Below are 13151 nucleotides of genomic sequence, written 5' to 3' on the forward strand. Positions count from 1 at the left end.
GGGTAAACATAGGTTGTCAACTGAAATTCCCTGTTCTCTATGTAATACCTTCAAAAGGATTAAAATATTAATAACAGCTATGCAGTGTAGTAACAAAAAAATTAAGGACATATTTTAAACAAGCATTTTTCTGAGATGGAAAAGGGTGATATTTTAGGACCTATGAACAGTTTTTTTCCTGTTTTTATTTCTAACATTCTGAGAAGTTACAATATATTTTCTACTTGTACAACCTAAGAAACAGATAGCTACAATCCTATTATACCAAGATTTAGCTCAGATGTGCATCTTGTTTTTTTTCCCCCAGTCCTAACTTCTGTGTACAGAAGAGAAAAAAAAAGTCATTAGTACGGGGATGGAAACTTCCAATATAATAAAGGAAAAATGGGGAAATAACAGCAGACATCTCTGACTATGTCTAGACCACAGTGGACCACATGACAGTGCACCTTTGAAACATGATTATGTATTCATATGGAGTACAGCACAGCTTCTGCCTCATCTGTGTGCCTGTCCCCTTCATATGAAACCTAGGACATCCTCTGGTGTGGAAAGATGGGCCTGATTTTCACTCTGATCTGAAATCAACTATCATATGTGGGAACCGAGAAAGTTTTCTGAATTTCCTAATTTTGAAATTCTTCTTGAATTTTTTCTTGAACTTCTCACTTGAAAGGAGGTTCCGGACTGTCTTTTGCGTTGTTTTTTTTGCTCAAAACATTCATTTGAAAATGAAGGTAAAACATTTTTGAAGTTACTAAATTTTTCACAGAACAATATTAACATTTAAATTCAGTCCTGGTACAAAACACCATAGAAATTGAGAACAAATATCTACACAAGTAATTTCATAACTTTCCATTATAATTTATTTTTGAAACATCTCAGAAATAGTAGGTAATTGTTCAGCTGTAATCATGTTGATTGTATGGACTTCTGGTAGATATAGCTATTCAATTCTGTAACTGTTAAATATGAAAATACCAGGACTTCTGTGGTTTAGCCTTGGCCAGCAGCTCAGCCCCACACAGCCGCTCACTCATGCCCGCCCAGTGGCATCGGGGACAGAATCGGAAGAGTAAAAGTGAGAAAATGTGGGTTGAGAAAAAGACAGTTTAATAGGTAAAGCAAAAGCCGCCCACGCAAGCAAAGCAAATAAGAAATTCATTTGCTACTTCCCATCAGCAGGCAGGTGTTCAGCCATCTCCAGGAAAGCAGGGCTTCATCATGCATAACAGTTGCTTGGGAAGACAAATGTCATAACTCTAAATGTACCCCTCTTCATCCTTCCTCTCCCAGCTTTTATTGCTGAGCCTGATGTCATATGGTATGGAATATCCCTTTGGTCAGCTGGGGTCAGCTGTCCCAGCTGTGTTCCCCCGCAAATTCGTGTGCATCCCCAGCCTACTCGCTGGTGGGGTGGTGTGAGAAGCAGAAAAGGCCTTGACACTGTGTAAGCACTACTCAGCAATAACTAAAACATCCCTGTGTTACAAATGCTGTTTTGCTGCCAAACCCAAAACATAGCACCATACAAGATACTAGGAAGAAAATTAACTCTATCCCAGTCAAAACCAGTACAAACTCCTATAGAGCTAATGGCAGCTGAAGAATAGCTTCTTCAGTGCTATATAAACCACCAGTCAAGTTGCAGGCCTACAGCAACTTGCAAAGGGAACAAGACTGTGGGAAGAACTTCAGACAGATTTCCTCAGTGCCATATATTTAAGCAGATAAGAAAGAGAAGCATCTCTTTTACAGCATCTACAAAGAAGTACCTGTCTCACAGGACTATCAGGTATATAACGAAGAGGGAGATTTTATATGACAGTCTGCAATTCAGCAGGGTAGAGCTGTTTGTTTGGATGGGTGAGCTGCCACCTTAAAAATCACCTGGTATTTCTCATACATATCAAAATCAAGAATCAATCAATACATAAATCCTCCTCTTCTACCTCTCTGAACAACAGTTGTGAATCAAATGGAATGATCACTGCCCTAAAAACCTGGTCTTTTCTCTACTAATGGTGCAACAAAAAAAAAAAAAAAAAGGAAAAAAGTGTCATTTCTGGTTCCACATGCATCATGGCTTCTGCGGACATTAAGTAAAAGACTGAAAGATGATCCTCTTCCTCCTTCCAAACCCCAGGAACAAATTTCCTTTCTTCTTGCAGTTTTAACTTCATTGACACCAAGACTCGAAGGAATGTATATATCTGTGAAGATAATAAGGCAATAGATGGTAAGGCCAGGAGGACTTTATCCAGAAATCAGAATTGCAGAGAATGTCTTATTACTTAACACAATGCAAAGGAAGACCCAGAAAACAGAGCAAGATAAGGATATAACCACCCCTTAAAAATAAATGGTAGAGATACAAATGATCTCAAGATATCCATGTTGCAACATTAATTCCAATCTATGCTCCTACAATCCACTGAGGAACTGAAAAGCTGAAATTCATGCTTCTGTGATAGACATCCTATTATACTTTAGATTAGCTAACAGGTACAATTCCTTGCCATTTCTGAAGCTCACATCAACATAAATCAGGGGGGAAATACTACAAGGTAGCAATTCCCTGTCAGGGTTTTTAGGTATTTTATATGCTGTGTGAAGCTGCTTAGAGAATTGGAATGTTAGAATAAATCCTAGTGGACAGGGTTCAGTGGTTACAAAGCAGGTGAGGTAGCCACAGGTGCATGGTAAATGTAATTTGTCACATTGTTCAGCAGTTTAACACATGGGTAGTTTCACACCATATGTAGTACAAATGCAGACACACATACAAACCACCAGCTTGCGCCAGCCTAGCCATTAGTGAAATGTCTCTACATGAATACAAATCACTAAATTTATTTTGTTTAATATACAGAAATATTTAAATGAATCTAAACAAAACTCCATATATAGAAAACACTGGGCAGAGAGGGAAAGGCTACAAATTTACTTGAGAAGAAAATATATCCATCACCCACATGTTCAGGAGATCATTCATCCTGTCTATAATGAATATAGATGTACTACTGTATGAATGAAATCATAACAATCTATATTATTCTTATAACTATAAAATAAATAAGATCACTATCAATTTTTACCTCTGAGGTCTGCTCAACTAAAATATCACTGCTAACACCATTGGAGCTCCTTCCTTTGAATAGGATCAGTTCAAGCTTTATATATGGCTTAACTAATAATATCTTTATCTTTCTGTAAGCATAGTCTTGTAATCATATCAAATTCACACTTCATCTCACTCTTTAAGCTTATAAGCATAGCAGTGTATATCATGGATGACTTAACCTTTTGAAAGTATTCAGGATTTGCTAAAAATGTTCAAACAGCTAGCCTGTAACTCAAGAAAAAATGACAACAACATTTTGGTTCAAAGCTTCCAGTGTGATAAAATGCAGGTAATATATCTTCAGGCTCACAACTGCTGATTTAATTTCTTTCCAGAACTGGCCTCATGCACAGTCTACACTTCATTTCTAGAAAAGGAGTATGTTTTTCAGAACAGTTTTTGATTGATTTACTATCATTTTCCTAGCACTTTCTGACAATGAAAGATATTTATGGAGAAAAAGAAGGTACATCCCCATAACTACAGAACTTATTAGCATAGTACTGAAATTGCTGAAGTGACCAGTGCTTACTGATGAAAACACGAGAAAAGTAAATTGTCTAATGTCATGTTGGAATTAAACTACTGTGTTATTAATAATCTCTGTGAAATAAAGCCCAGAAATTTGAATGAAACTACATAACAATTTAGAATATTTGCTGAAAATAGGTATCATTATGAAGCTAATTTTGCTATATGAATATTGATAAGTTTTGTAAGCATGCCATCTTATAGGAGCAAAATAAACATGATACTAAATATGTCTTTCTCTGTATGATCTTGACACTGAGTATATGGTTTGCAAAACCAAAATGTATGCCAGTAAAGGCCATCTTAAAACGGTATTATTATACAGGAGAATGAAAATAATAAATATTGATTCATAATGGAAGAACAACTTTGCTTCAGACTGTCAGTGTTGTAAAATTACAAGACAGTTATTCTAACTTAATTATTATTAGATGGTGAGATGATAGAAATTATGACTTTTATAACAATATAATTGTTGCTAGAAATTTCTAATGACAAGCTTATGTAACTATACATTTTCACTTTTGCTAAAAGTGGCACTGCTTGCTAAAAAGGCAACATTTCCAATACAGCATATACTTTTAATGCAGTTTATTAGTTGCATATGCACATGTTGAATTGGACAGGGATCCTTTGGTCTGAGTTCTTTTCGTGTTGCTTGGTGAGTAAATTCATTAAGGAAGTTTGAATTAAGCTGAATACGTTTAATGAGGTATGCTAGTGTGCAGTGATTCTAGACTACCACAGGGTGGTAGGAGATGCACTTTCCACAACATTTATCTAATTTGCAGAACTAAATGCTTTGCTACACTTCCACATTATTTAAATCCCTTATTGGAACATGTGTTAGTCAGTATTCGTATTAGTTAGTATTAGCTCAAAAAGAGTAAATAAAAGTTAAAAGGCAAAATTACACCTTTTACACCATCACAGAGATGGTGTAAAAGAACCACTTTAAACATATCCAACAGGTGTCTAAGTTTGTTTTCTACTATCACATGCAAGAGGTTTTGTTTGTCAGCTTATATTATTCCATGTTATCTGAATGCTGCAGGTTACTTTGCAGATAACCTTTAGCATTGGTCCTGAGCAAACATGTATATTATGTTAAAATACACTCAAAATGTATAGGAAATTAAAAATGTAATTTTATGTTGTTCATTCCTATGTCAACAGTATCTGAAGGTCTCTTTAAACTTGGATCTCTCCTGTGCTCTTATGCCTAAAAATGTTTAAGAATCTGAGGCCGTGGAGAATTTAAAATCTAAATACAAAGCTGTATGTGTATTTTGCTTTTGTAATTTTATTTCCATCACCATTAGTTCTGAATATGCCCATCATTTTGGAAGTGTATTACTAAATATTTATACCTAGGGGTCCTCTAGTTAGGTAATCCTAGTTACAGAACTACATATAATTGCTTCACCAGGGCAAAGATAGGTCAGAGAAGTCTATCTTTACACCTAGACCTACACCTTATTGTGAATTTAATTATTTTGCTTGAACATTAAATAGCAAAGTGTCTTTTTGCAATCACAGCAGTTCGAAGACAGTGTGCCAGCTGAAAAAAAAAAAAACAACTTCATTTTTAAAAATGATTCTGTGACATGTGGGAAAAAAATAAGTGGACAATATAACCACTCTTAGGGAAAAAAAAAAAAAAGAAAAGAAGAAAAAAAGAAAGAAGTATTTACATCCAGTAACCCTTTAAAAGAAAAGGTGGGAAAGGAAGAGTCTGACCTTGTTCAATCATTACACATGCGTGCTACTCAGCTTTAAAATTCAGCCAATCTTCTAGACAAGCTACCTTCACCTGAAAGACAGAGGATTCAAATGTTCAAGTCATGTGTTATGCAGAGGTTGTCAACGAGTGCTTGGTGAAGTTTTCTTTTGGATGATGCTTTCATAGCAAGAGTTTAGAAAATGAAGTGACAAAAGCCATTGCACTTAAATCCTGGTAGATAAGGAATATGTTTAGCATGTTTAACCAGATCACTGTTTCTCAGTGACTGATAACACAATTATGATCACTTAAATTATAATCTCACAATAGTGGAGCATCCCTTTTAACATGCCCATGATGAAAATAAAATACTATACTTAGGTGTACAGCTCACTGCAGACTAAACGGTGTTAAAAAGAACAATGACCACTCTGTCAGTGAGTATGATAGAAAATAAAATCTCTGAAAATACCTCCATTATAACACTTTAAAATTGTTTTAGGATGAGATGAATGAATTTCTGAAGGTGTTTCTCCCCTCATTGTTTGTGGAAGCAGACACTAAATTGCTCAGAAGTCTAATCTTTACATAGCTTAACTTGGATGAGATAAAAAAATTTGCATATTACGTAGACCTAAACTAAAATAAAATGTAGTGAATAATCCAGCCTAGCTCCTGATATGGACATTGTAATTCTGGGCCTGATGAGAAGATAATTTGGGAAATTTAGCAAATGCAAAGTCCAACAATATCCATCTGAACAGGCTGAACACTGGAAATTACTTTTCAACAGAAACGAATAGCAAAAAAAAAGTTCACTTTGCTTCATTGTTTGAAAAAAATATGCTGTATAATTGTTCTTCATATTACCATAAATATGTTTAGGAATAGTCCATATCTATAGTTTCATTTAGGTTGTGTCATGGCAGTGTTGTGCATGTTTTCAATAATTAGCTGTTTTCTTGTTGCTTATTAGGTGCTAACATCATAATTCTATAATACCTCTTTTATTAAGCAGACATTTTATGATGTCTTTGGCTGAAACATTGCAGTATGGACCTTTGCAGATCTAAACAATTTTATTCTTTTTAATGGCTTATACATTCTCCAGTAACTAGGACAAGGGAATGTCTGTAGATGTGGTATTTTATATAATATCCCCAGTGGCATTTGATTGCCATTAATCAGGTGTGCATAGCTCAGAGACAGATTTTTATCTGATCAGTTTCTGAGTTTATGCAAGTGATCTCAGCAGAAAGGAAAATTAAACCGTTAAGAAAGTAAATCTTGAATGTTAAGAACAGTGAAAGTTTTGGACAAAATTTAAAATCCTAGTAAATTTTTTCTTTAATCAAAGCCAAAATCTTTCTGGAATCAAATCAGTTTTAAAAACATTTCTGTTAGAAGATGCCTATGGCTTTCTTTTAGAGTCTTGTGGATCTTTTTTGGTAAGAAAGCTTTTTTTTTTTTTTTAAACTCAGAAATTGACATTCCTATATAACACCATATTGGAAATGTTTAAAAATATCTCTAACTGCTTTACTGAACAAAAGGCCATTTCGAATGTCAAATCTGTCATGTATGGAATAGAGCTTCTGCTAGCCAGTCTCTCTGTTATGAGAATGTTCAAAGCACTTTTTCTTTTTTTTTCACTTTAAAAAATTACCTCTAGTTTCACATAAATTCAAAGTTTCTTTTAACAAAAGTGATAATTCAAGGCAAATTATATGCTTTTAAATTATCATCTGCTCCCTGTATTTATAAGTTCCTTCCTTGTTTACTGTATTCAAAAGACAGTCTCCATATTCTCTTACATGCAGTAGTTCCCCATTTATACTCATATATCCAGCCTACATTAAATTTTTGAATATCAAAGTACTCTGAGAACTATAGGTTTTCCAGGAAAATTACCTCAGACACCATTATTATTATTTCTTGTTCTTTCAACCACTTATCACCAAGGAAACCCATGGTATGATAAAATGATAACTACATTTCTTGTAGAAAAGGTAAGAGAGCGTTCCCATGAAATACAGTATTTAAAAAGACTAAATGTTGGTTCAGTTTATTTCAATGTGAAAAATGAAGGACAAAAATGAAAGTGCAACTCGATTCTGTCTGAAGATACCTTCTCAAATGAAGAGTCACAATTATTATTCATATAAATGCATACTATATGATGCAGTTCAACCCTGAAAAAAAAAAATCTTACTTGCTGGTAAGAAAGTGGACTTCAGTAAAATGCATTTTTTTTGCTTGTATAGCACATTAGAATTTTAAGTATTTTCACATGAATGACAGCTATAGCTTCTATCAGCAATGATTGTAAGAAAAGAGAAAGGGAGTTATACAGATCTTAAAGGCTTCCAGCTGGGTAAATAGTATGAACTTCAATGAATTTGGAAATGCCGTGGGAAAGCTGACAGTAGTTTTTATTACATCAAGTGCTAATGTTATAGATATGTGAGAAAATATTAGAGGAAAGAAAGATTATTTCTAAGGAAGTAGGTCCAAATACTCAGCTGGGAAGAAGATTATCTTCAGCTTGGAGATGACTTTGGCCTGTGCCACACACAGAATGCCCGGTTCCAGCTCATGCCTTTGAGATTGAAGGTATTATCCTGTCTGACTACTTTCCAGATACTTAGATTAGTACTGAAGCAACAAAATGTGTATTTCCAAAGATATATGCTAGGGTAATTTCCAGACTTCCAATGCTGTTGGTTCTCTTACTCCTATTTGCTCAGGAATAGTTAAGCTTTACTAAAATAATTTTCTACCTCCTGCCAGATGGAATGTAAAATACCGATTTATTTGTCAGTGGGAAATAAATATGTTTCCTTCTGTACTTTGAAAATAGAAGAAAACAGGCTTCTCTATAGTTCTTTTGCTTTCAGAAGCTGATGAAGCTGTAAAAATTATTGTGCAGGGCACCAGTGAAGTCAAAGCATGTGCAAATGTTAGATGTGAATGGGACTATGCTCTCACTAAGAATCTGTCCTACCATGGTATTATCAAAGTCTCTGCTAGGAGGTCTAGCACTATGAAATGCCAGTCTGATTGATGCTTGCTCTTCAGTTTCTAGGTCCTCGCATACACAGTGTCCATTGTTTTTTGAGGAAAAAAAGCAAGATGTATGGTTCTGTGTATTAGCACGTGTCATGAGACACAGTTGTTGTTGCTGTTAACTCATTTTTCTTGTCACAAGGCCCACTGCTGCAGCTTTGTTTGGATGTGAAAGGAATTGTGATTCATCTGCAAACCTAGTTATACCATGAATAAAACAAATTTCTGTATTACAAACCATGGAAGTATAGTAGATCATTGCTTCTACATTTTGATCTTAGCTGTAGATTTAAACTGTGATAGTTTGGGTTGGCTAAGATAGCTAAGATATCATTAAATACCAGTCTTGTCCTAGTACGCTACTGAATGCTGTTTATGCAGTGTGTTGTCTAGAAAAGAGGAGTTGGCTTTTGAGGAGCTTATATTGTTTTTCCTTTCGCAACCAAACATTTGGCTTCTGGAGACCAACCCACAGACAATCTGATCTTCTTTTTTTTTTGTACTGCAGATAATTTCACCTGTTTATGTGTCTTTTCTATATGAATTGTGTTCTTAAACTTATAAATATATTTAGAACTGTTCAGAGAGAGTTCTTGACCAAGTTCCCGAGGCATTGTTCTAGCCTCATTTTTAAGTGGATTTGTTTCTGTTTTACTGTAAGACTGTCTTTAATTCCTTCTTCACAGAAATTTAACCTTTAACAGAACATAGATGTAGAGCGTCTCCACCGAGCTCCATTTGAAAGAAGGAAAATGTAATGTTGAAAAGTTCTTTCTGTTATGAAATCTATGTTTGCTCATTTTGAGGTTTGATTTACTTCCTGGTAATCCCCATTTACAATGGCCTGATGATGTTTTCCAGCAGAAAGCTGTGACAAGGGATGAGGTGGTTTATTCATAATGGTATAGAATAATCATTCATAATATAATAATAATGATGATGTTGCATGTACCTCTGTTACTTAGATATTCACACACAGACTGTTTTGTTCTGTTCCTAGACCCATGTTCCTAAAGAATTAAAATTAATTAGGAGATGAACTGCACAATTTCATTGAAAAGAGAAACCCATACAAATTTATTTATTTATTTATTTATACGTATGCATATGTATATAGGCAGGCTGTATATCTGATCCTTTGAAGAAAAGTGGAAGCATTTCATTGACATTCATTGTCCTAATCTGAAGGTTAAAATGGTATATAAATGTAGCCCTGCGTGTGTGAGAAAGTGCAAGGAAGCAAGAGATTTTTGTCATATTGTGCCCCAGGGCAACAGATCCCAGTTCATGCCTAGGAGTGTTCATCCATCAGCTATAAATGTAAGATTTTTACTACCTGAGCAAAAGACTAGATTCTGTATCTGTAGGCTAAAATAGTCACTTATGGATTGATAAATCTTCATGGTAAAAAAATGTTGTAAATTTCTAACCTTCATTGAATTGATTGATTCACAAATGAGGTGGGATAGTAGTTACACTTGCATTACTGGAAATTTGAATCAATGCGCTAGGGGTTTCTTTTTCAAGATGCAGAAGATACACCCTTAAACAGTCTCAAGAGCACAGTTCAAGGCAGAAAATTATACAATCTGAAGATAAATTTGTAGGATGCAAACCTGAAAAATTTACCAAGTTTGATACTGCCTCTTTCAATACTATAAAAACCAGATTAAATGCATTCTAACATCCACACAGGGATACGTTGTAATCTTAAAAACTCGTTGGTTCCACTGTTTTATTAGTGAGAGATTGCTTGTCATTTGCAGTCACTTGCAAAAGCATGCAGAGTTAAATTGTTTTTTACACAAACATCTCAAAGATTTAAACAGGAATTGGTGTAACCTGACATCTGTCACAGCTTTATATAGAAATCAATATTTACAATAAATATGCATAAATTTATAATATGTTACATTTTTATATTCTACAATTTTTATAATTTTAAACACTTCAATTTTAATGACTACCCAATGCCCATGAGTCATTTAAATATTATCTGATAAACTTCAAATGAGACTTAAGTAAAGATCAAGCAGTGTGCCAAACTTCTGTACAGAATTACTTTTATGGATAATATACCAGTGTGTGACTTCCTTAGTTTTAACACAGTTATTTGGAGAAAAAAACAAGCAATTCTCAGCATCCTAATGTATCAGGAAACTAATATCATTGCCCCAGTTTATTGTAATCACGTATTACCCAGAAAAATACAGGAAAATCAGATGCTGTCACAGAGGGATGGCACAGAAAAAGTTTATTTTTCTTTGTTTAACTTTAGTGTATTTAAAAAAAAAAAGGTAAGAAAAAATAAGTGGGTTTAAGTGTTCTAGTCTGATTGCTGACACATTGCTGCTGCAATGCAAAACGTCTAGTGCAGTCAGTCATAACACGTTACATGAAAGACTTTTGATGTGAGTGGCCTCAGTGCTTCCTAGCATGATGTGTCTGCCATTAAGAATTTCAAATAGAAGTAGCTTTTGAGGACAGACAGGTAGATCTGGGGGAGTGTATTTCATCATTATGAAACAAGAAGTAATGAAAATTCTTGTGGTACTAGTAAAATAACTTCAAATTGATGTATATGATCACAACAACAAAGGACTGGTTTTCTCTGGCTATTTTGTACTTCTCCACTGAAGCTAACCAAAATAGAAAACCATGGAGCTTTAGATTCTGACTAATTAGCTTTCGAGTTGTATTTAAATACATTTCCACTTCAGGGCTTTTCTGCAGCAAGTATTGAGTTGTCTCATTCAGATTTTTACCTGTAATGAAGTCTTTTAAGCATAAAGAGGATTCAGAGTGATGTTTACATTGTGAACTAGCCTGTATTCCACAAAACCCATTGGAACCTGATTATCTATAATGAAATGAAGAGCTTCTAGTTTCCGGAAACGCCACAGTCCATTACAAGTCAGTAAGAGAAAAGATACAAGTCATTCAGACTTTTTTAAAAAAGCTTAAATATATATACTCACTTCTCAAGACTATTGCTAGTGACTGTTTTTCAAAATTTCAGTCTTAATTTGTAAAATTCAGAGTAAGAGAAATCAATGTCAAATGGCAAAGCAAAAACCCTGCTTGACTGAGCATAACATAAAAATAGACTTTTAGTTTTGAGGGGGTTTCCTTTCCTTTCCTTTCCTTTCCTTTCCTTTCCTTTCCTTTCCTTCCTTTCCTTTCCTTTCCTTTCCTTTCCTTTCCTTTCCTTTCCTTTCCTTTCCTTTTCCTTTCCTTTCCTTTCCTTTCCTTTCCTTTCCTTTCCTTTCCTTTTTCCTTTCCTTTCCTTTCCTTTCCTTTCCTTTCCTTTCCTTTCCTTTCCTTCCTTCCTTTCCTTTCCTTCCCTTCCCTTCCCTTCCTTCCCTTCCCTTCCCTTCCCTTCCCTTCCCTTCCCTTCCCTTCCCTTCCCTTCCCTTCCCTTCCTTCCCTTCCCTTCCCTTCCCTTCCCTTCCCTTCCCTTCTCCTCTCCTCATAGTCATTTCTCCTTAACACGGAATATCTGGCACAGAATGATTGGCAAGATTAAAACTATATAATGTACTTCACCTTTCCCCATCATCCTCATTATCTTACTCATCCTGAAATTGTGTATATTGCCAGAGAAACTGGAGACCTCATTGAAAAAACATACTTCTAATTCTTGGACTGAAAGTAGTTATTAACAGAACAGGAAAGGCATATCACACTTTGAGACCACAGGTTACAGTTGCTAAATGCTACTCACAAAAGTCTGTCATGAAAACTGACATGCTGGGTAATTTAAGGAAATGTGATCATGTCACCTTTTTTTTTTCTTTTTTTGTCGATAATTACATGTTCTATTCATTTTAAGACTTTTTTTTTTGTGGGACCAGAGTCAAGAGGTGAATATTGGCTCGTTTATTTCAGAATGATGAACTGAGAGTACACAGCTCTTTGACATACATTTTATGGTTTTTAATTGTTATAAATATCCTTCTATTTTATTTCTGAATTGCAGCAAATTTCCAGAAGTATCTGAATAGGAAAATAATCTGCTAAGTCTAGGTTCCTTAGGAAAAAGATATGTGATAGTTTCTGAGCATCTCCAGCTTTTCAATACCAATTTTTTCAATGCAATTTCATGAATCTCAGTGTCACGTATTCCAGTAAGAGTGAACAGATACTAACAACAAATATGTGGAATAATTTGATTTTGTTCACCTTTGCCTTTCATTCCTTTTAAGACTGCTGAAGACAGAAAAAAACATTTCTTACCAAAATGACTATTGTGTTAAGAGAAATGCCAAATGAAAAGAGAATGGGATCAGAGTAAAAAGGGAGGGGCGGGGGATTTTTCTTTTTCTTCATAGTTTGAACAATACTGTGAATGCTTATTTTATTTTTCATTTTCATACCATTCAATGCCTCTGATACTGAAGTGAATAGTGGTTAGAAGTGCTAAACAATTTGAGAAAGCATATTTTGAAATTTCCATTCACAGAATAAGAAGAAACCTACAGAATTATCATGAGAAGAAATATCCTTGTGCAGTTCTGTGTTCTATAGTATGTACATAGAATTTATGTATCAGAGATAAACATTCAGCCTATGAAGTGCTTCTGCTAAAAAAAAAAAAACCTTCAAATATTATTAATACTATTAACTATCCTTATCTATATATATCTTTTATGCTGACAATTATGATTTTATATTTTGAAGAATAAGACCTTACTAATTCACAGT

The sequence above is a fragment of the Gymnogyps californianus genome, chromosome 1, assembly GCF_018139145.2.
Source record: "Gymnogyps californianus isolate 813 chromosome 1, ASM1813914v2, whole genome shotgun sequence".
Classification (NCBI taxonomy): domain Eukaryota; kingdom Metazoa; phylum Chordata; class Aves; order Accipitriformes; family Cathartidae; genus Gymnogyps; species Gymnogyps californianus.